Source organism: Chenopodium album, chromosome 2 (assembly GCF_948465745.1).
Source record: "Chenopodium album chromosome 2, dcCheAlbu1.1, whole genome shotgun sequence".
NCBI lineage: Eukaryota > Viridiplantae > Streptophyta > Magnoliopsida > Caryophyllales > Amaranthaceae > Chenopodium > Chenopodium album.
The window spans coordinates 54,500,118-54,522,835 of NC_137835.1; the positions used below are offsets into that span (position 1 = coordinate 54,500,118).

The following is a 22,718-nucleotide window of genomic DNA, read 5'->3' on the forward strand; positions in this document are numbered from 1 at the left end:
TCCTCATTATTCATCAGAATTGGGCTTATAATATATCGTTGGAAAGATCTTTTCGAACCCGACCCAACTACACCATTATTGGGCTCTTTATAAGGACCAAACCAAAATGGATTTGTTATTTTCATAAAATAGGTTTTCAAATACAAAGAGAAAGAGAAGAAATAAAACTAACCGCAACACTAGACTTTCCACACTTTCACCTCATTCGATTATGATTCAACGTGAATGGTACTCATCACCGGGTTTGGTTTTGGGAGACACAATTGGGTGTCTATAGAAGCCCCCACTTTGACTGAGTTTGGAGAAACGCAAGTTTCGAAAACAAAAGTCAAAGTATCGATAGGGACGGAGAATGATTCAGAACGTTCTGCGATCCTAAATCATTCTTGTAACGCCGATAACTGCAAACTATCGTTAGTTAAAACAGATAAAAGAGTTAGGAAACATGTACCTTGCACCGACGAGCACTCGTCTCTTAGGGTAATCGATTTGTTGCAGTATTTGTCGTTGTGACAAGTTAGGGAACGCCATCTTGCTGTTTTGATGTTCACTCGTCTCTGAACAATGGAGGATATGTTCACGCGTCTCTGAACAAAGATCTTTTGAATGATATGCCCACGCGTCTCTAAGCAAAGAGCTTTGATGATATGGATGATTGTTGCGATCGTTCGGGTGATGACAATCCTCTTTTCTTTGGGAATAGTTGCCAACACAATTCTTGTATGATGTATGACAATCCGATTTAGGGAAATTTGTCAATGCCACATAACAATCCATCCTTGGAAATGTTGCCACGATGAAGCGACAATCCGTATCTCGGAAAATTTGCCAAAATCCAATTTTGGGAAAAATTGCCAATGCTCGTAACAATCTGTTATAAGAATCTTTCCACAATCGACAATCCACATCTTGAAATATAACTCTTGAAAGCAATCCACCTTGGAAGTTTGCCAATGCTATGCGACAATCCTTTTAGGAAAATATTGCCACAATTGACAATGCGCGTCTTGGAACATTTGCAAAAAAGAGTCGATCGACAATCCAATTCGGGAAAATTTGCCACTTACTGAAATGAATGACAATCCACATTGAGGAACTTTTGCCAAAATTTATGATGAATAGAGACCTACGACAATCCTTTGGGAAGTTTTGCCATAGGGAACTATGTGTATGACAATCCAATCTCGGAAAACTTGCCTGAGATGACAATCCAAACTTAGAATAAATTGCCAAATAGAGAAGGAGCACGACAATCCACGCTTGGAAACTTTGCCAGAGATGACAATCCAATCTTGGAAAAATTGTTGTTGAAGAAGATGCGCGACAATCCATATTTGGAAATATTTTCAGTTAGGGATGACAATCCAATCTTGGAAAAATTGTCGTATAAGTGCTTGCTTTTGAACCGATGCCTTGGTTCTTGTAATGAGCCAATGCTTAGGCGCTCAAGCTAAGTGAGACGATCGTCGTCAGGTCAATAACTTACTGCGATTGTAATTGAGCCGACTACTAATCATGTCAATTTGCTTATAGGGGCTAAATGGCGTACCAAGGAACCCAATCAATTAATATGACCGCCGTCAGGCTGATCGACAATCAAATATGGTTGCAATCAAGCTGACTCTAGTTGATTTGCTACGTTGTTTACGTCCTTTTGCTTCAAACCTTTTGTAAAGCTTACCCGTCCGTCTGGGACTTAGTGTATCTGCATTTAAATTTTTGACTATAGGACTTTGCTCATGTAATTAGGGTTGACATAAGACTTAGTGTTGCTTGACTCATTGACTTGACATGACTCAAGGTATAAACTTGACTTAATGATGACTCACTTCGTGTGACTCGTGTGTGAATAGTGTTGAATCATGAAACTCGATATGTACATGACTCAAAACGCAGAAAAACAAAAAAATTCCGTCATTTTTGTAGAGGGTACCGACTTTCACCCGAAAAATAAAGACGCGAGAAAATAAATAAGTGAAGTTTTTGAAGGTGCTTGTTGAATGGGCTTAATCCATTAACGTTGTCTCTCAGTAGAAGGATTGTAACATCTTAGTCTATCCTAGTTGACTCGATAATGAAAGTATTTAGGTAACTTAGGCGCGGAGGATAAGTACTTCATACTTTGTGATGCAATTATGATTGATGTTGATATGACAAGGCATGCTTCAGCGTTGTGATAAGATTTCATGACAAAGGGTTACAAAGGGAAGTATATTTGGTCATGTATCTGTGATGTGTGTGACGGTGATACTAAAGTTAGGCCGCAAGGGCTAAGTGTGTGGAAAAAGATATTATTTCAAGAAGAGTCAAATGATGGTGACTCTTAGGCTAAGTAAGCTAATGATGTAGGGATAAAGCCCCCAAGTCTAGCTCTATGTATATAAGGATGAGCATAGGAGATCCCTTTATATGATCATTATGTGTGAATGTGAATGTATTTTTATTACGGCCGCACCTCGATGTGAGGTTGCCTACATATCCGTTAGGAATCAGGCCGAACGTCGCTCTAGCCGAACCTAGCACAAGGGTGTGTATACCTCAAAATGGTTTTTTTAAGGGTTGTAACGTGGTTAGGCCAAAGGTTTGTAGAAGAAAGGGATAAAGGCTCAAGACCCTCGATTAGCCCCAAAGATTTGCAACCTTGCTTTTGAATATTTGAATTTTCATGCTTGAGGCTTCTCACTTTTGAACTCTTTGTTTTTTTTTTTGCTCTCTATTTTTTGCTTTTTGCATTTTTTTTATAAGTGTGGGCGATCCCGATCATGTGGTCTATCACTCACTTGGTATTCATGTTTCTCAGGCACGGTACCGAGAAGTCGATAAGAGACGTAATCTGAGACGTGTTCATATCAATCAAAGACATGTTCATGTCAAAGACATTGGAACACTTGCCCTTTTGTACACTTTTATTTATTTTTTTTACTTAATTTTTTTTTGCTATTTTAATCTTTTGAAATCACTCAAGTTTTTTATGAAATTGAAAATTGCATAAGTTGCACACCATCCTATCCCAAAGTTAGGTAGATATGGGTTGAAAAATGAAGAGTCTATCGTTAGACAAGGCTTAAAGTGGTTTACCAAAAAAGTATTGCATATTTGAAGGGTGAAAGGTGATATAATGTGGCTATAGGGGGTGCCTCAAATCATTGGTATACCTTGTGCTTAGTTCGACAATTTTTTTTTTTTTTTTATATATATATTTTTTTTTGGCAATGCAATGATCATATGTAAGGAAATAAATGCTCTTTTATTCAAAAAGTGAAAAAGAAAAAATCTACAAAGTAAATCTAAGGAAAAATGGAAGGTTCCTATGTTAGACTTATTGGGGAAAGGAAGAATAAAAAAGGAAATAGAAAAAAGAGATCCTAAAATCTTGTTGTTGAAGCTCGCCTTGTGTCTTGTGCTCATCATCACCCGGTTTACTTGCTAGCTAGAGGCAATGGGATCTTGTTTGCTTCTATGTGATCTTGAATGAGATTTTGAAATCTGTAACATTCATCAGTAGTATGACCATTTCCTTGATGGTACTTTCAATAAGAATTGGGATCCCATCTTGAAGATTGCTTTTCTAGCGTTAGATCCTCGGTAGGGCCAATAGGTTTGATTAATCCTCGATCATAGAGACGATCAAAAGCAGCATCATAGGTCATTCCAATGGGTGTGAACTCTCTTTTGGGTTTCCTTTTAGATCCTTGATTATCAATGGCTAAGACACCGTTATGGTCAAAGGTACTAACATTGTTAATTACTAGAGTGGGTGTTTTTTGGAAGAAGAAGGATTTTCGTTCTTCTTTCCTTTCCAGCCACTATGGTTACCATTGTTAGTAGCTTTTTGCTTTGCGAGGTCATCTTCGATTTCAATACCGATATCATAGACGGCCTTGAAAGTATTCAAATTATGTTGATATTTTAAATGCTTCGAATACTTCTCTTGGAGAATCTTGATAAACATCCTCACAGATTCTTTTTGGAGGGCACCTCAATCATGTTAGCGGAAGTTTCCCTCCACTTATTAAAGAAAGAAGTAAAGCCTTCATTCGCTTTTTGTCTTAGCATCTCAAGTTGTCTATAATTAGTTTTGACTTGAATATTACATTTATATCTATCAATGAAAGCGTTTACAATAGCATCCCAAGTAGAAGTTTTCTCTTTATCAAGAGAAAAGAACCATTGTTGACAAACGGTTTCAAGAGATAACGAAAACAAGGAATGAAAGACTTTCTTATCAATCCCCTTAATGATCATTATGGTTTCGAAAGATCTTAAGTGAAAATAAGGATTATTTGTTGCTTTGAACATAGGGATGTCAGTGGGATTGAGCTTCTGCGGAAGAAGCTCCTTATCCACCGAGACCCCTTGTGAACTAATGCCATGAAACTTATAATCACTAGATAGCTTGCTCAAGCTTTCTTGCATAAGCTCCATTTGTTGTTGCTTTGAAGGGTCATTGATTTGGAGTGTTAAAGTCTTCAACACCTCAGTCACGTCTGCCATTTGCTTCTTTAGCTCATTGACTTCTTCTTGACTTGCCATTATCTTCTTAGTTTTCCTTTTTCGAGCGATTGGTTTGTCAAAAATTTGAACTTGAATAAAGGTGTTATCCATGATTAATCGCCCTTCTCTTCTCGACCAAGTACTGTGGAAAGGGAAATTAGGGATATTCACTGTTAATTATTTGACTGAAACTCTATTCAACATGCAATAGATGGAAGAAGGTAGGAAGAATGAATGTTATGATATGGGGAAAGCATATAGAGAATGGAAAGATGATGTAGATGGAGAGATATGAAAAAATTAGGAATAGAATGTACCCCCAACTAACTCAAATGACGGAAAAAACCGACTAATGCATGAACCTAAGATATGGTCATGGTGACATATATAAAGTGTGTGCTAATACTAGCGAGTGTATGTGACATGTTAAGACTCTTGTGTAAGACAATGCGGCTAGACTATGTGACTAGACTCAATTAAGGACTTAACAAAGATACTTTATTAACAAAATAACCAAATTGAATAGCAAAGTATTTAATTAGACTCGTCGTGATGACTTGAGTAAAATGCTAAACTGTCGCCAAAGCAACAGGACTGTCGCCGCACTCTGCAGTGCAACGCCAGACGACAGAGATGTCGCTCGGCGTTGCACAGGAGCGTGTGGCGCTGCATCCTAAATTGTGGCGCCATTACTAGAGCATTAATCTGGGACTGCTTTAAGTATTTTAACTTTACGAGACATGCCTAAAGTCGAACTAAGTCAATTCTGATTAAATTATTAGACCTTAATTACTCAAATTAATTAATTAGGCAATGTACTTTTAGTAACTAATAAGTTTATTTAGACTTAAACACAAGTTAAACAAACGGTTAGGAAAAACACATAGAGTATGCACAACAAATAATGCACAATTAGTCAAGTAGGCACAATATGATGCAATGAGTTTGCAACCTAACCATAGCTCTAGTTCTCTAAAGTTTGGGATATGGGTTAGTCAAAGAGAGTCCATGGTTATGAGTCCGGATGCACCGCGTGAAAGCCTTACCTTTTGAAGGGTTGGCGCGAGTGGATGGGACCCTGCGAGTTAAAAACTCGCTTCCATGGTTTGGTGAATTCAACATTCTCGGATGTACCCTTTGTTTCTCAGAGCGTTCAATCAGGTAGATGGAGCATGAATTCCCAGAGGGTTATGTCCATATGTAGAACACATATGGGTTTTAGAAAAGTGAGAAAAACTCAATTAGGAAGTAGAATCGAGCCAACAGTGCTAGAACTGGTAAAAATTAGAACTCATATTTCTTGCTCGGTATTGGAAGAACGCAGTGCCAACCAACAGAGTTCGTCGCCGCAATATAGCTCTATCGCCTGGCGACAGAGCCATATAATCGGCGACAGGCTCTGTATTCTAGACGCCAGTTCCTACATGCCTCAGTAGCTTTTTGTGTTCGATAAAATTTTCCAGTTTTTACGCAGCATTATTTCGATCCTAGTTATGAAAGATATTCCTTAAATTTCCTACGTGTAAAAATCCTATGTTTTAACTCATTACGGATGGTCTTTCAAATGAGATCTTTTTTATGCATATGACAATAATGTTAATCAAAATTACGCACACGAAATACTTAGAACTTTTCGAGTCTCATCCACTCATTCTAATTCATTGTCGAAATAAATTTCAAGAATTAAAATAGAAATCCTCCCCAGCGGAGTCGCCAAAAAACTGCAGGTAATATTTCAAGCGTTACCCCAAACTTGAACCCCACTGTGATCATACACTTAAGCATGGTGGCGTCCAAAGGGAAGGAAGCTAGAGTAAAAGAGTCGCCAACAAGTTTTAGGAACTTGTAAACCGTTTACAGGTTGAAGGTTACACCCCTTTACGATCTAAGAGATCGTTAACTCCAATAGGTCTGAAACCATGAATGGAAGTTCGGGGATGAAGGTACAAATCCAACGTAAAAGAGATTGAACCTGCTCTAATAATAGGCCTTTACTTTATTCTTCTTGTATTCATGTGCGCTTTCTGACTAACATGCAATCAATAGGTTAACCCTAAACCTGTTTAATCTATGCTGTTTGAATATTAATGCACAACAAAACTATTATTGGCGATCACTTGAATTATAATCAAATTAACCCTAACAAGATTAGTAATTATTTTATATAAGTGTGATTACAAAGCATAATATTAATAGCAAGATCCTAGGCATGATACTAACAAGATTAATAACAAACCCTAGCATGTCACTAAACAATAAAGATCAAATATATAGCCCTAACATAATACTAACGTGAATGTTAGGAAAGAAATAGGAAACATCACAGAAATCATAATAAGCATATTTGATATTATAAACTTTACCCTAAACATAATACTAGGAATCATTGTTGTCATTCATAACATCAAATTAAGGAAAGCATCCTAACATGATACTAAGAATCAAAATAACAACCTAAACATGATTTATATATCACAATATCAATAAAACAATTAAAGCACTTACTTGGGACCAAACCATGATGCCTTGTACCGATTTCTAATAACAAAATACACACATTAGTAACTTCAAGGAAAATAATAAAATCAAACAATTAAATTAAATAATTGAAATAGAGATTTAGGAAAGTTTAGACTAAATTTGGGACTAAACCCTCAGAAATTAAACCTTTCACGTCTAGGGCGAAGGCAACTTCGAATTTGGCTAGGTGTGTCTAGATCTTGTGAATGCGGAATTTTGTTTGTGAAAAGTTGGTTTAGAAAAGAGAGAGAGAGAAGATATCAAGAATTTCTTGATGAGAGTTGGAGATTGAAAACGGAGGTTTTAGGAGGCTATTTATAAAGAAAATCAACAGAATAAAACACGACGCTGTCGCCAAACACGTGCCTGTCGCTAGACGACAGAGCTGTCGCTAGACGCTAGACGTGTCGCCGCGACGCCAGGTTTGTCGCCAGGAAAAAGACGTGTCGTACGGCGCTGCAATCAATCTTTCCATGCGTTTTTATATTTTGATAAAATTTAAGCGTACGAGAGGGTGAAACTGTAATTTCCTTAAAAACACTTCTTTTATTCTAATTAAAACTCTTAAAAGTCAATTTATCAATGCTAATAAAATTAGGATTCAAAATAACCTTCTAGAAGATTAATATCAATCCTAATCGCATTAGGAATGAAAAATCATAATAGGCCCTCCTCTAGATCATTGGGCCGCATATAAAAATCAAACGAGGCCCAGTTTAGTAATATGGTCATAACTTCCTCATTATTCATCGGAATTGGGCTTATAATATATCGCTGGTAAGCTCTTTTTGAACCCAACCCAACTACACCATTATTGGACCCTTTCTATGGACCAAACCAAACATTATTGGCTGTTTTCATAAAATAGGTTTTCAAAAACAGAGAGAAAGAGAAGAAATAAAAACTAACCGCAACACTAGACTTTCCACACTTTCACCTCATTTGATTATGATTCAACGTGAAAGGTACTCATCGCCAGGTTTGGTTTTGGGGAGACATAAATGGGTGTCTACACCGTGGCATAAAATTTAAGAATTGTCACGACATCCATTTTCCCATGGTAAATTCCTTGCCACGGTCTCTTGTGCCACGGGAGTAAATTTTTAAATTCCCATGGCTAAATTACATAGCCACACTGCCACGGGTATTTTAAACTTGTGCCACGACTTTTCTCGTGGCACAAAGGTCAATTTGTTGTAGTGTTTGTTATTAGTAGAGACCACTAGCTTAAGGATTAGGAGATAACTCTTTAATTCTAATTGATAACTCTTATAATTAGTCTTCACAACCATTATTTGACATGTTTTTCCCAAGTTATTGCAGTTGTCATCATGATTAATTGTTGATCCCCATTCCCTAGTGTTTTATTTGTTTGCTTCTTTGTTTGGTAGTTTAATAGTGTTACCTTCTTTACCTCTTGACTTTAACCTAGCTTAAGCGCTCAATTGAAAGGACTTGAACATAACCGTTCCTTTGGGTTCGACTCTTTACTTACCTCTATACTTATATTTAGGTATGTTAAGTGTTTATAAATCTTGACTTACCTCTATACGATGTCTATGTTTGAGTTATTTTTTTAATTTCTTTAGTATAGGACTTTGTATATTCTTTTCTTTTATATGATATTTGTTTGTTTTGTTAAAAAAATGGCATGTCTCTCATTTCCTCAATGTAATAATGAGCCTTTTTGTGAATATTTCAATAGATTTGAGAGATTTTGGACTATAATTGTTGTAGTCTTTGGGAGGCTTGTCAGATTTGTTATTTTGGTTTGAATGAGCAAACTAGGGACATAGTTGAATGCATGCATAATGGTAAATTTAGAGCACTGTCACTTGATGATGCTTTGAATTTTTATGTTTGATTTGCATGGTATATTTATAATTTGAGTAATAAAGTTTCTAATATTGATGTGCAATGTCTTGATTCTTCTTATGTTAGCATGAATTCCCATAATTTGTCACATGATCCCATTAGTGAACCTAGAACAAATGATTTCAACTCTATTTCACCTAGTGCTCATGACGATGAGGTGAATGCTCAAGTTGATGTTAATGGTGTGTTTCAATATTCTTCATTATTTACCTAGCGTTCTTGTGATGTGCTTTGTTCCCCCAATGACGAATCTCACATGTTCGATTGTGCCCCCACTCCCCAATGTGATGAATATGCTTATAAATTTAATGTAGATTGTTCTAATCTTGGTTGTACTCCTTCTTCTTTTGTTGAACCTCAACCTACTACACCTTTTGAATCTCTAGTTGATATTTTTGAATCTCAAATTAGGTGTATTGAGCTTCATAATGTTCTTGGGTCTAGTAAGAAGTTGATTCTTAAATCAATGAGAAGTTAATTAGAGATAATGAAAAAGAATGAGGAGCGTCTTAAGGAAGGGAGGAGAAGTAAACAAGATCTAGAAAGCCAATTGTCATCTTTAATGCTTGTTTGTAAAAGTTCTTATTTCAATATGTGTGTTGAGGAAGATGATGATGATTTTGGGAAACCAAGAGTGTGTGAGGATCCCATTAGTGAGCATTTGAGAGATGTTGAAGGAGTTGAGAGGGAAGCGAGTGTTGATTTCAAAAACCCCAACCCTCCTTCCTATCTTGACGAGTCTCATGTGCATGATTGCGATTCTTCTATCCATGAGTATTTGGACTCGTTTGAGGTTATGTCCATTGTGTTCTTTGAGAGTTAAAAGAAAACCCGTAGCCTTTTGAATGGGTTCATTGAGGATGCTTCATGAGAGAGAAATGAGTTTGAAATGAATTTTCATCCATTTACGCATGGGTTTGAGACTTTAGGCTTTAAGGATGTTTAGGGGGTTGTTGTTCATTGTTGCGTTGGAGAGGGTTATGTAGTTACTTATGGAAGTTGGATGTTTGAGGGTGATGGAGATTATGAGTGTTATTCTTTTGAGGATTCTATGATTGATTTCCATGCTCTTATTGGTGATTTGAGGCATGTTGGTGAAAAAGAGTTCATTTGAGAGACCATAACCCCTATTCCCTCTTTTCATGTCCCTTTTTCAAGGAGATTCAACCATATCCCTTACATTCCTATGTCTCTCCCTTTTTTTTTGTTAATGAGCCTATTGGGAACCCCCTTGTCTATGATGATTTTCTTGTAACTCATTCGTCTTCTATTGAGTAAAAGGGTGATTATGCCACCCAAAAACATTTTGAGGAGAGTTTGCCTTATTCTTCCTTTTTTTTTTCTTCTTCTTCCTCTTCTTCTTTTTCTTCTTCTTATTCTTTTGAATTTGATTTTAATTCTTCTTCTTTTTCTTGGCATCTCTATTCTCACTTACGTGCACTATCCTTGTTTCACGTCCTCTTCACGTCATTTTCCTACCTTATTTCTTATGAAATGTATAGTAGTGCATTTGAAAAGCTCTTGCATTCGTTACAATATTATTTACTAGAGCGGTCAAGCTTGGACCTTAAGCAAGCCTTTGTAGGGAAGTAACCCGTGTTTTATTGCTTTAATTTTCTTTTCTTTTAAGAATATATTTTCTCTCATGAAAATGTTTTTGTGCCTTTTTCTAGGTATGTAACCTTATATACTTTAGTGCATTGGTTTGGATCAAGAATAAAGAAAGTTTGGCACCACAATTGCTAGCATATGAAAGGCGAGGTTTAATTCTATAGGAAAGTGGCTTTGAAAGGTTTAATTCGGTCATTTGTGATGGGTTTCGATGAGTCCAACTCATCGCGGAAATAAAAATCGAACCCAAGGAAAAACTCACAATTAATATAACCAAAAGACATAAGTACAAAGATTAGAGAAAGGACTAAATTACCCTTGTAGCGTGCTTTGTTCGACCAATGGAGCTCTTACTCGAGAAAGCTAAGCCTCACAAGTGCAATGGCCTCCGTTGATATCCACCCACAACAAGACCCTGACAATTCTCTTATTTGGAGGTTAGCCAAGTTGGACCAAAACACTACTCAATTAATTAATAAGCTTAAAGGTTTTCTCTCAAGTGGAGATGTCTTTTAAGCTCTTACTCAAGTGATCCGAGTTTTCCCAATTCCCAAGTGAGATCTTTATAGGGAAACTCAAGTGAGAAATCCACTCTCCCATAGATGTGGGAGAGTTTGTATATTAATTTTCCCTTTTTATTTTTAAATAAAAAATAAAATAAAATAGCCAACAACTAATTAATCAACAAGTGGCATTCTAAGAGGAGAGGTTAGGTAAGGACCACAAGGGGGGGGGGGGACCAATACTTGATCCCCAAGGACCCTAAAAAATTGGCCCTCATAATTCTTAGCTCCTATGAGCGGCTGCTACGAGGCGCCCCATCCTTGGGCACCAAGGCACGCCCAGCTGGCGACTTTGTGATAGGATGGGCGGCCGCCCCGTGCCAGCATGTTGCGAACGGGCTGCTGCCTTGGCCTAGTAGCGAGCACGCTTACGTGCCAGCCCAGCAAGCTTGCTTGCTACTTGATGCTAGGTGTGGCACGCTCTATCGCACCACAGACATGCTGGCCTGTACGCCATCACGCATACATGCACAACTAATAGTCTTGCAAGCTAGCATGCACACAGCAAGCCACGCATGCTTTGTGGGCTGTTATGCACTTGTGTGCGGCTAGTGCTGCTAGCCTACCTAGCCACGCACCAGCTGCCGTGCGCACCTAGCACCCTTGGCTTGGTGTGGTGCGCATGCTAGCCTTACTTTCCCCTAGAATTCGTATTCTAAGGGTATTTTAGTAAATTGTTGATTAATTATCGATTTTAGCGTCTCGTGTTTTATTAATTCGACTAGACTTGTAACGCTCGATCTCGACGCTCCTAGCTCGATTTTCGACGTCTAAATTTATAGTACTCGAACGACTCATTAATTCCTTCCGGATTAATTCGTCGTTTCAGATCGTTAGTTGCTTGGGTGTGACCAGAAAGGTTAAATCAAGATTAAGATATAATATTAATTATACATTAATATTACTGATCGGAAGCGGCCTCCACCTAGGCATTCCGATCACTTAAACTTACTGAATAATTATGTTTGTAATAACTTTGAGGCCTCTATCGAAATAATACACTTGTTTGAAGGACACCATTCCTTTCAATCTCCCACTTGTCCTTCCTGACAAGAGTGCTTTTAGTGTATAGCCTTTTTCCTATGTCACTCAATGTCTCTTCATGAAGTATAAGGTAAGATTATTCGTCAACCTTATTACATTAAGAAGTGTTTCTCGAAATCTGAGTTTGACTGTCAATAAAAAGATGATTTCTGAAATCCATCTGAGCACGGCCATGCATTTTCACAATCTTGCTCTTCGAGAGGCCTTATAAACAACAAAGACATGTTCCCCATTGTTAGTGGGGGGACATTACTAATCTTGTAATGTCAGCTTCTCTTACTTAGAGAACCTAGCCGCCCGAGTGTTGCCGTTATAATCTCCTTGTACGACAGGGGTTTAATTAACATCAAAACGGACTAGTACTAAAACAAGAGAACTCACAATACTCATGCTCAAGGAGAGAGGTTTCGATAGCCATAATGAGAAGTATACTTATGACAATTTTTAAATCTCTTAAAGTATTATCATAGGTCGATCCAGTATGGTTCTCAACTAATACATGTGCAAATGATTTATCACAATCATGTCCTTGTAGCACAAGAAACGATGATATAAATCAAAGTACACATTAATCTCAAGCGATCATTAATCGTCCATCATTCAAATGACCTGGATTAGGGATAATTTCAATTATAATATTTAATGTTCATTTAATAGGTGTTTCTTTATCCATGAATGGTCTTGATACCCTATTTTAAATATTCTCAGAATGGAATGGACTCAATATTTAATTCTAAACCACAATGAAATAGAAACGGAGAGATAAATTTACATGAAATTAAATTACCCCAAAACCTGAATGGTTCATCTTAGTGCCATACATTAAAATGTTCATAAATTAATTAATACACTAAATAGGGAAATCAAAGCCAATATCCAACGTGCCTGATTCCCATTGCCTCAACGTGCTTTGTTATGATTTACTTGAAGCACATGTCTAGTAAGTTGATCGGCTACATTGTCGTCCGTTATAACTTTACAAATTCTTATATGAACCTCTAATTTCCACTCCCTTATCATGTGAAATTGCCTTCTAAAATGTTTGACCTTCTGATGTTCCCTTGGCTCTCTAGCATGAGCAATAGCTCCATTGTTGTCACAATAGAGGGCTATTAGACCCTTGATGGAGTGTACAACATCCAGTTCACCAACGAACTTACGAATCCAAACTGCCTCCTTAGCCGCTTCAGTAGGTGCCTAGTATTCGGTTTTAGTTGTAGAATCTGCAATTGTGCTCTACTTAGCACCCTTCCAACTTAACGCTCCTCCATTTAGACAGAAAAAATATCCAGACCGTGATTTGAAATTGTCTATGTCTTTTTGGAAGCTTGTGTCGGTATAACCTTTAACAACTAATTCTTTTGAGCCACTATATACTAGGAATTTATCCTTGTTCCTTTTTAGGTACTTTAGGATATTCTTGGCCACAGTCAAATTCGCCTCTCCTGGGTCTGATTGGCATCGGCTCGTAGCACTTTAGGAATACGATACATCTGGCCTAGTACATATCATGGCAAACATGATCGATCCAATTAGCGAAGCATATGGAATCTGATTCATCTTTTCTCGCTCATCAGGTGTCTTTGGTCACTGCTTCTTTCTCAGGGTTATGCCATGTGACATGGGTAGGTGACCTCTTTTGGCCTCCTACACACCGAATCGTGCTAGTAGCTTATCGATATAAGTACTATGGCTATATATCCTGATGCCCAATATGTACTTAGCCTCTCCCAAGTCTTTCATAGAAAAAAAAATTCCAAGTCAGGCCTTTACAACCTCTAAGATCGGAAAGCTATTTCCAATGAGCAATATGTCGTCAACATATAAGACTAGGAAGGCGATGTCACTCACACTGACCTTCTTGTAAACACATGATTCATCTGCATTCTTGATAAAACCAAAGTTACTGATGGCTTCATCTAATCGCATATTCCAAATTTGGCTAGGTTGCTTTAGCCCATAAATGGAATTTTTAAGCTTACACACCTTCTTAGCATTGTTTTGGTCAACAAAAATTCAGGTTGTTTCATGTAAAAAGTTTCTTCCAAAATTCCATTGAGGAATGCGGTTTTGACATCCGTCTGCCATATTTCATAATAGTAATATGCAGCAATAGCTAGGATGATCCTAACGGGTTTAAGCATTGCGACCAGAGAAAATATTTCCTCATAATCAATACCATGAATTTGCCTGTAACCTTTTGCTACCTGTTTAGCTTTGTCAATGAATACATTTCTATCTATGTTGGTTGTCAATTTGAGAATCCACTTACATCAAATAGGTGTAACCTTCGATCACTACTAGAAAACAGGCCATTTCCGACGGAAACACCCAGAAATCTGTCGGAAATGGTTGTTGGAAACGGGGTTATAAGAAATACCACTTTTTCAGTCGGAAATACTTTTCTGAAGGATTTCTGACAGATTTTTCCCTCGATAAAGGGTTTTCAGGTGCTGGAGAAAACCGTCATAAATTCCGAGGGATTCACTTCCGTTTGAAAGTTACGACTGAATTTCCGTCGAAAAATTCTTTTTCTGACGGATTTCTGACAGATTTTTTCCTCGAAAAGGGGTTTTCAGGTGCCGGAGAAATCTGTCGTAAATTCTGACGGATTCACTTCCGTTTGAAAGTTACGACGGAATTTCCGTCGAAAAATTCTTTTACGAAATTAAAAAAAAGGCTGCGCCACCATCGGCATGGCTTATCACCGCCTCCAACCACCACAACCCATTACCCTTACACGACTTAACTCACCACCACCCACCACCCGAACCCAGAAATAAAAACAATTTTGCCACGACATAAACCACCACCACCAACCACCAACCACCCACCACCCGAACCCACCCCACTTAACAAAACCCACCACCCACCACCCGAACCCACCCTACTTAACCAAACCCACCACCCACCACTCGAACCAACCCCACTTAATCCTAACCAACCCAGATGCACATCAACCACCTAAAAATTAACAAAAAATCACAACCATAACCACAACATCTGAAAACTACCCATACAACAAAAAAATTTAAAAAAAAAACAAAAAAAAAAAAAAAACAATACATATGTTAACACGAATTAGGATGTTATTTCTCCTCGAATTTGGTTTAATACGGCTAAATTCGACCATGAAACCTCTAGATCTAGAGATTTCATGGTCGAATTTGACCATATAAACCATTAATATGAATGAAATAGAGAAGATTAGAGAAGAGAGAGGAAATTCGTGAGGAAAATAGAGAAGTGATGAGGAGATCCGTGAGTTCATTCCTTACGACCGATTTTTAGAGTATTCAGAAGATTAGAGAAGAGGAGAAGTGAGGAAAGATGAGGAGAAGGAAGAGAAGTGAGGAAAAAGAGGAGAAGAAAGAGACCTGAGGAAGAGAAGAGATGAGAGAGAAGCAGAAGAGAGGCGGTGAGAGGAGAGAGAGAAGTTAGAAATAAATGTGGGGGGGGGGGGGGGGGCAAAAATATTAGGGTTTTAGGGGGTTTGGTTTTTTTTAAACTTAAATTCCGTAGGAAAGGTATTAAATTTCGTTGGTAATTTCGACGGAAATTAAATCCGTTGAAAATTAAATTCCGTCGGAAAATATAACACTTCCGACGGATTTTCCGTCGGAAGTAAAGAATTTTCCGACAGATTAAAATTTCGTCGGAATTATCCGTCGGATTTTCGATGAAAAATAAAATCCGTCGGAATTTTTCTACGTTTCGACGGATTTTAGTGTCCATCAGAACCGTTCCGTCATAAATGACCTGTTTTCTAGTAGTGGGGTAAGTCAACCAAGTCCCAGACTTGATTTTCAAATATGGAATCCATTTCAGATCTCATGGCCTCTTGCCATTTAGCAGAGTCGATGCTCGCAATCGCTTAATTCTAGGTTACCGGTTTGTCTCCATCCACTACCAGAATGTCTCCATCCATTTGCATTGTCAATTTGACTTTGCGCATTTTGACCAGCGTCAACAAATGCTGTTTGAGCACTTTGAGTGTCAATATGATTTTCTTGCTTGTCCTCTCGAACTTCATCGAGTTCGATTTTCCTCCCACTTATCATTTTGGAAAGGTGTTCCTTCTCCAAAAAGACACCATCGGGAGCAACGAACACTTTGTTCTCAAATTTGTTGTAGAAGTCATACCCTTTGGTTTCTTTTGTGTAGTCCATAAAGAAAACACTACTACAAAAAAGGCCTTAGAGAACTGTTATTATAGGCTTTATAGATCGCCTTAGGGGCGTTCTTCTCTAAGCGATGTATAAAGTATAGAGAACGGGTCGTTTAGGCATTTTATATATGGACAAATAGAGAACGATTGTTAGTCACAAATGTTCTCTTTTCCCTTCTTAAAATCGTACACTAAGGAAGGAAAATAGAACGGTTTAGGCCACTTAACCGTTCTATATTGCATTACCCCTGTACATACTTTATCTTGTATTATTCCTTTATTTTGATAATTTGCATTATTTTGTATTTCATTTTTAGATCTGTATATGTTGTATTCCTGTATTTTATCTTGTAAATTAATCCTGTAAGAAAAATTCCACATTTCTTATGTAAAATAAACTCATGATCTTGTATGCGTGCAATATAAACTTCAGTATAATAAAATTAACAAAAATATTTCCAAATACGACGAAAGACATTAAAATATGCTTCATATATATAATTTAAAACATCCAACCACAATTAAATTGAATCATTCATCCAGAATTTGTTCTATACAAATAAATACGTGAGTTAAATATCAAAACACATTTCTAATTAATGTTGATTTAAAAAAATTATGCTTAGATATACCAATACCATATTGATTTAAAATTCAGATATATCATTGTCGTCGTCATTTGGTTGTTAATATCCGTAACACATGAAATCCACCTTTCCCTAAGCTCGTTGATCATTTGTTGAGAATATGTAGGAAGAACTTGCTTTAAATACTACAAAATAATGTAAAATACATACATATTAGTAGTTAATAATATACACAATAAATTCATCTAATTAAATATAAATAGGTATATCTTTTTTGATCTAATTTAAGAAGAACAACTGATACCCAAAAGGCTGCTCTCAATCTTATATAAAAAAAAGGGTTGCTCTCAAGACACATAACAACCATGTGCATAATAGTTTCTGTAAATGCCACATCTAGACATCTAGTACATATCTGATCTAAGTTCATACCCATGCTCACAAGGTTGGGACGGGTCTACAGCAGAAGTTTCTAGCCTAAAACAAGAACCCAAACCAAAATTAGTGAAAGAATATAATAGTATATATACATCTTACAAACAGCCTAAACATATATTTAAGGGAAATCATGATGATCTTAAGAAATAAGCAGTTACTGATAGAAAAGTTATAAGCCCGGAAGCATGGACTATAGAGCATCCACTTGCAGATCAAGATAGAAGATACACAATATATAACTTAAAATCAATTGTGACAGTAAAAATTATATAACCTACCAAATGCAAGTAAACAAAATAAAACATGTAGCTGCATGCTAATGATTCAAATGTGAAAATAAATAATCTATCAATCTAATTTCAAATCAAAATTGAACAAGAGAAAAAAAAACTCACATAGCGATATATAACCACCTCGTGGCATCTTCCCATGAGATAATGGCGACAGAAGCAATAATTTTTGGTTTCACGATAGTAGTAAGTTTTAATCACTTGACACCAAGTTTCTTGTCCATTTCTGCTGGTTTCTTCCTTTTATTCTGCTGCAAAATTAAATTAGCAAAAAGAATGTGTTACCTCAAAAGTTTAATTACTACAACAAAAAAAAAATTTTAAAATGAAGCAACTGACACAAAGTTTTCTGTTTATTACTTTCAAACAAGAAACATAAACTTATTGATAAAGAGAAATTAGTAAATTTGACGGAGACATGATCATTAATTACTAAGTTCCATAACAGATATAGAAGTAAATTACTACGGGATGCAAAATAGAAGTTCAGTACTTCATTTTATTAAAGCTACTTATGCAAAAACTTAATTAACAGCATCTAGAATCTGAAATAGATGTAATAATTCTCAGTAGTATCCAGTCACTACAGGAAAGTGTACTATAATAAGGAAGCATTTGGAGACTCAGAAAGCAAATGAAGAAAGCTCCAGTCATTAGTTACGTTAGAATAGGGAAATCTAGAGAAACACAACTCTTGAAATGATCCCCTAGAAGAGCTAGGAACAATGCTTCTAACAGATATCCAACTACAGACCATATCTCAGAAAGAACCACCGTGATGCAAGCAGACAAGTTAAAGCCCCATAAATACAAAGGCTTTTCTTGACTACTTCATCCAATGTTAGAAAAAAAATAAAAGAGTATATAAAATAAAACAATATCGGTAAAACCTTTTTCTTTTCCTTCTTTGCCTCTGAAGAAGAGCTTTGTTTTTTATTCTTCGGGATGCTTGAGCCCTGAATAGATGGTAATACTAAGATGAAAAATGTTGGAAACACAACACTCAAAAGTTATAATTCCGAAAGCAAAGACTATAGAACATCTACTTGTTGATCAAGACGAGGAGGGACTGATGCATACAAAGAAAGAAGTTTTTTTACATAAAGGAGGTCTCTAAAAAAAACTGAAAAAAGAGGGGCATGATACTAAAAATGAAACATGAGGTGATGTAAGAGTTGCATAAGCATGTAAATGCAGGATATAAGCCTCCTTTACATAAAGAGATAAAGGAGAACTTGCCAAAGTTAGTGCACAAATAAGGTGCTCAGTAAGAAAGACTCTAGCATCATAATCCATTAAGCATTACCACTCTAGCAGGGGAAACATTGGAGCAATCATGCACCTTAGCTCTGAGTCTATAAACATATAGAAGTCAATTCACATTCATAGGGGATACAAGTTCAATTAACCACTGAAGGTGAGGGAAGATTCAGAAAGAGGAAATCTGGAGACACAAAACTCCAAGATGATTTAGCAACAAAGTCATACGTCAACAACAATGTACAAAGAATAAAAAAAACTCAATCGTCTTTAACAGTACCACAATCCACATGTTATGATTCCCTTCTCTTATCTCTTCACAATAAGCTACACCAATTCCACAAAAACACACTCCTTACTCATCATTGTAAGCATAGTAAAAACCATGACTAGTCTTATACATTACTAGAATCAGATTTTATCATCGCATAGTTTCAATCACAAGATCTCATAACCAACCCTTTTATGAAAGAAAAGCAAAGCAAATCAATATTTTCTAAAATATATTACAAATTATTTACAATTGATATAGCACAATAATCCAGTGGTAATCAATATCCCCTACCCCTCTTTCTTTATCTTATTAGGGTTCTAAATTCAACTTAGGTAGGATTATTTGGCTAAAATTATTTTTATTACTATTGAAATAAATGGAAATTCGACAAAATTAAGGGTAATCTGATTCAACTTACTGCAATTCGGCTGAAATATTAACATAAAAACAATCGATTGAATTTATCCCTAAAACTAGAACTTTGATGTTTTTTTCAATCACCTAAATTCGAATTGCATATTAATTTAATAGATGAAAACTATGAGTTTAATTTTGTTTCCTTCATATTTCGAATGGTTCATGTGGTTAGATTGACAAATTATCAAAATTCAATTACTCTATGACAAATAAAATTCGAACCTACCTCAATGTAATGGTGGCTTAGCGAAGTGGTGGTGCTGCAGACATTGTGCGGCGGTGGAGCGGCGGCACGACAAACAGTAAGTGGCGGTGCATGCAATTGGAGGTTTTCGGTCTACTTAAAGCAATTAACAATAAATATGGAGTATTTTTTTAAGAATATTAAGCAAAGGTATTTTTTTAGTGGAATGGAAGTGAAAGTGAAATGAAAGTGAAAAACCTTATAGCCGCCTTTGATTAATTTAAGTAAATTCCCTTTTTTTTTTAATAATAATAAGAATAACACTCTGTATATAATTTCCTCCTAAAATTAAAAAAAAAATTAAAAAAAATACAAAACGGTTATCAAGATGACCATTTTATATCCTCTATAATAATTAATTATTATTTTTAATTATTTGGGTGAAAGAAATAGAGAACGGTTAACTAAGCTAACCGTTCCATATGAATTAACTTACAGGACGCCTCTTATACAAATACGTTCTATATTCTTCTGCAGAACGCCTATCTTTGGTAACTGTTCTATATTTTGCGATCTCTAATCTAGTTTTTGGTGTAGTGAAACCTTGTCAGATTTGGATTCAGTAATACCCTTTGGTTTCTTGACATATGCTTCGCATCCCCATATCTTGAGAAAAGACAACCTTGGAGGTTTCTTCGTCCATAGCTTGTATGAAGTCTTTTCTATAGCTTTTGATGGAGCACAGTTCAGTGTTAGTGTCGCGGTTAGAAGAACATGTCCCCAGAAAGAGATAGGAAGGTCACTAAGACCCATTGTTGATCATACCATGTCAAGCAAGGTTCGATTTCTCTTTTCAGATACTCCGTTCAATTGTGTCAATTCTGAAGGTATACCCTTTTCTTTAAAATTGTCATCGAATTCTTGGCTCAAGTATTCACCACCTAGATCCGATCGAAGGGCTTTGAATTTCTTGCCAAGTGGATTTTCAATGTGTGGAACATAAGGTAGACATATCAATATCTACTATAGTCGTTTGTGAAGGTGATAAAATATTGATGGCCGTTTCTTGTTGTTGTGCTTATTGGTCCACATACATCGGTGTGTATTAGGCCCAACAAGTCACCTGCTCTTTTTCCCAACTTGAAGAATGGATACTTTATCATCTTGCCTAATTAACATCATCGCAATTCTTAAATGATTGTAAATCGAACAAGTCAAGAACACCTTCCTGTACAAGTTTCTTGATGCGTTTGATGTTAATGTGGCCAAGACGACAACGCCACAAGTACGTCTCATTTGACTCAATGGTCTTACCTTTCTTGGTGGTATTATTAACATTATAAAATTGTTTGTCTAACAAAATCACATAAAGACCATTTTCATCACAATGTGCAATACCATATAAAACATTATAGAGATAAAACAAACATTCATTGTCCTTTACTCGAAACTCAAAAACTTTGGCGTCCAACGCCGAAATTTAAATAATGTTTTTTTATAACGTTGGGAACATAATAACAATTTTCAAGTTCTAAAACTAGCCTCGAGGGCAAACACAAACTTAGAGTTCCCACGGTTACAGCCGCAATTCTGGCTCCATTGCCAACCCGGAGTTCAACCTCTCTCTTTTTTAGCCTTCTAGTGTTCCTTAGTCCCTAAGAATTGGAACAAAGGTGTGAACTACTATATGGTATCTAATACCCATGATGCCGAGCTAGTGAATTTTAAGTATATAACGAATATACCTGATCCAGAAGAAATGGTTCCGTTCTTCTTATCTTCCTTGAATATTAGGAAATCTCTCTTCCAATGTCCCATCTTGTTGCAATAAAAGCATCCAAAATAAGATTTAGAAGATGCTACCTTCTTATCCTTGTTATCTTTGGTAGTTTTTTGCTTAGGCGAAAAGGTCTTCTTACCCTTCCCTGGCCTTAAAGTCTTTCTTCTTCTTTCCTATGTGATGAGTGTCATTTATGGCGCTCAATAGAGTAGTTTTAGATAACTTTTTCTAAATTTTCTCGTTTTCTTTTCTAATGATCTTTCTAGTTTTCTCCTATTTTCCGCCTTTATAGCTCATTGTGGTTTTTCGTTTACTTTTATGAGGTTTTCCATGATTTTTGTTCTTAATTAGCTATTTTAGTTCAATTTCTATTCTTTTTGCTTTCTCTCTTATTTTTACTTGATTTCTTGCAAATGATGTTTTCAAATCTTGTTTGCCGCTCCCTTACGGATGTGTTCTCATTGGTTTTAGGTCCGGAGTGTGCAAATATTTGAAGATTAGAAGGCGGACCTCCTCGCGGGCATCTCCTCGATAGCATCAATGATGAGGATGCATGAGAGCGCAAGAATCAACGAGCAAGCATGGGAAGCCAAGCCACGAGCACCACAACAAGGGTGTGCGCGCGCGCAGACCCCTTTGGGCGTGCGCACAGACCCTGCTGTCCGCGTGCACGGTGGCCTAGTGTGTGCGCACGGGGTGCTTAGCCTCCCTTTTCTCAATTTGTTATAAATAACATTGACTTTTCCTTTTTTTAGGGGTAGACGATTATAGGTACTTGAGACTTATTTCTAGAAATAAAAGACAGAGAAAGTAGAGAGAGAAACTTGAGATTACTTGTTTTTTTTACTTCAATTTCATCTTTGATTTCAACTTTGAGCTTGGATTTCATCTTAAATCAATGAAAGTTTGTGAGATTTCTTTCCTTTGAAGTTACTTTTCTTGCTATTTCCTTTAATTCTTGAATTTTTTTATTTGAATTTGGATCTTTGGTTGAGAATTTGTTGAATGTTTGATTTTCTCTTTGATTAAGCTTGAAATGATGATGTTTGTGATTCAATTTGTATTGTTTTTAAATTCCATCAAGATTAGTGAGTAGATTAGTAGCTATGGAGAGGGGGAATCGTGCTTGATTGATGATTATTGCTAGTTGATGATTCTTGGTTGATTGAATTGTTGCAATTAAATTGGTTGAAATAGTTGTGCACATTATTTA

At 36.5% G+C, this 22,718-nt stretch overlaps 1 long non-coding RNA gene across 1 annotated transcript; it reads right to left on the reverse strand.

The window, feature by feature from the left end:
* Positions 1-16,751: 16,751 nt before the first annotated feature.
* On the reverse strand, positions 16,752-19,923 carry LOC145585934 (uncharacterized). Its single transcript, XR_014100759.1, has 4 exons — positions 19,768-19,923; positions 18,481-18,546; positions 17,696-17,841; positions 16,752-17,047 (listed from the first exon to the last, which is right to left on the reverse strand). It is a non-coding gene; the product is annotated as an uncharacterized LOC145585934 (long non-coding RNA).
* Between the last annotated feature and the right edge of the window lie 2,795 nt (positions 19,924-22,718).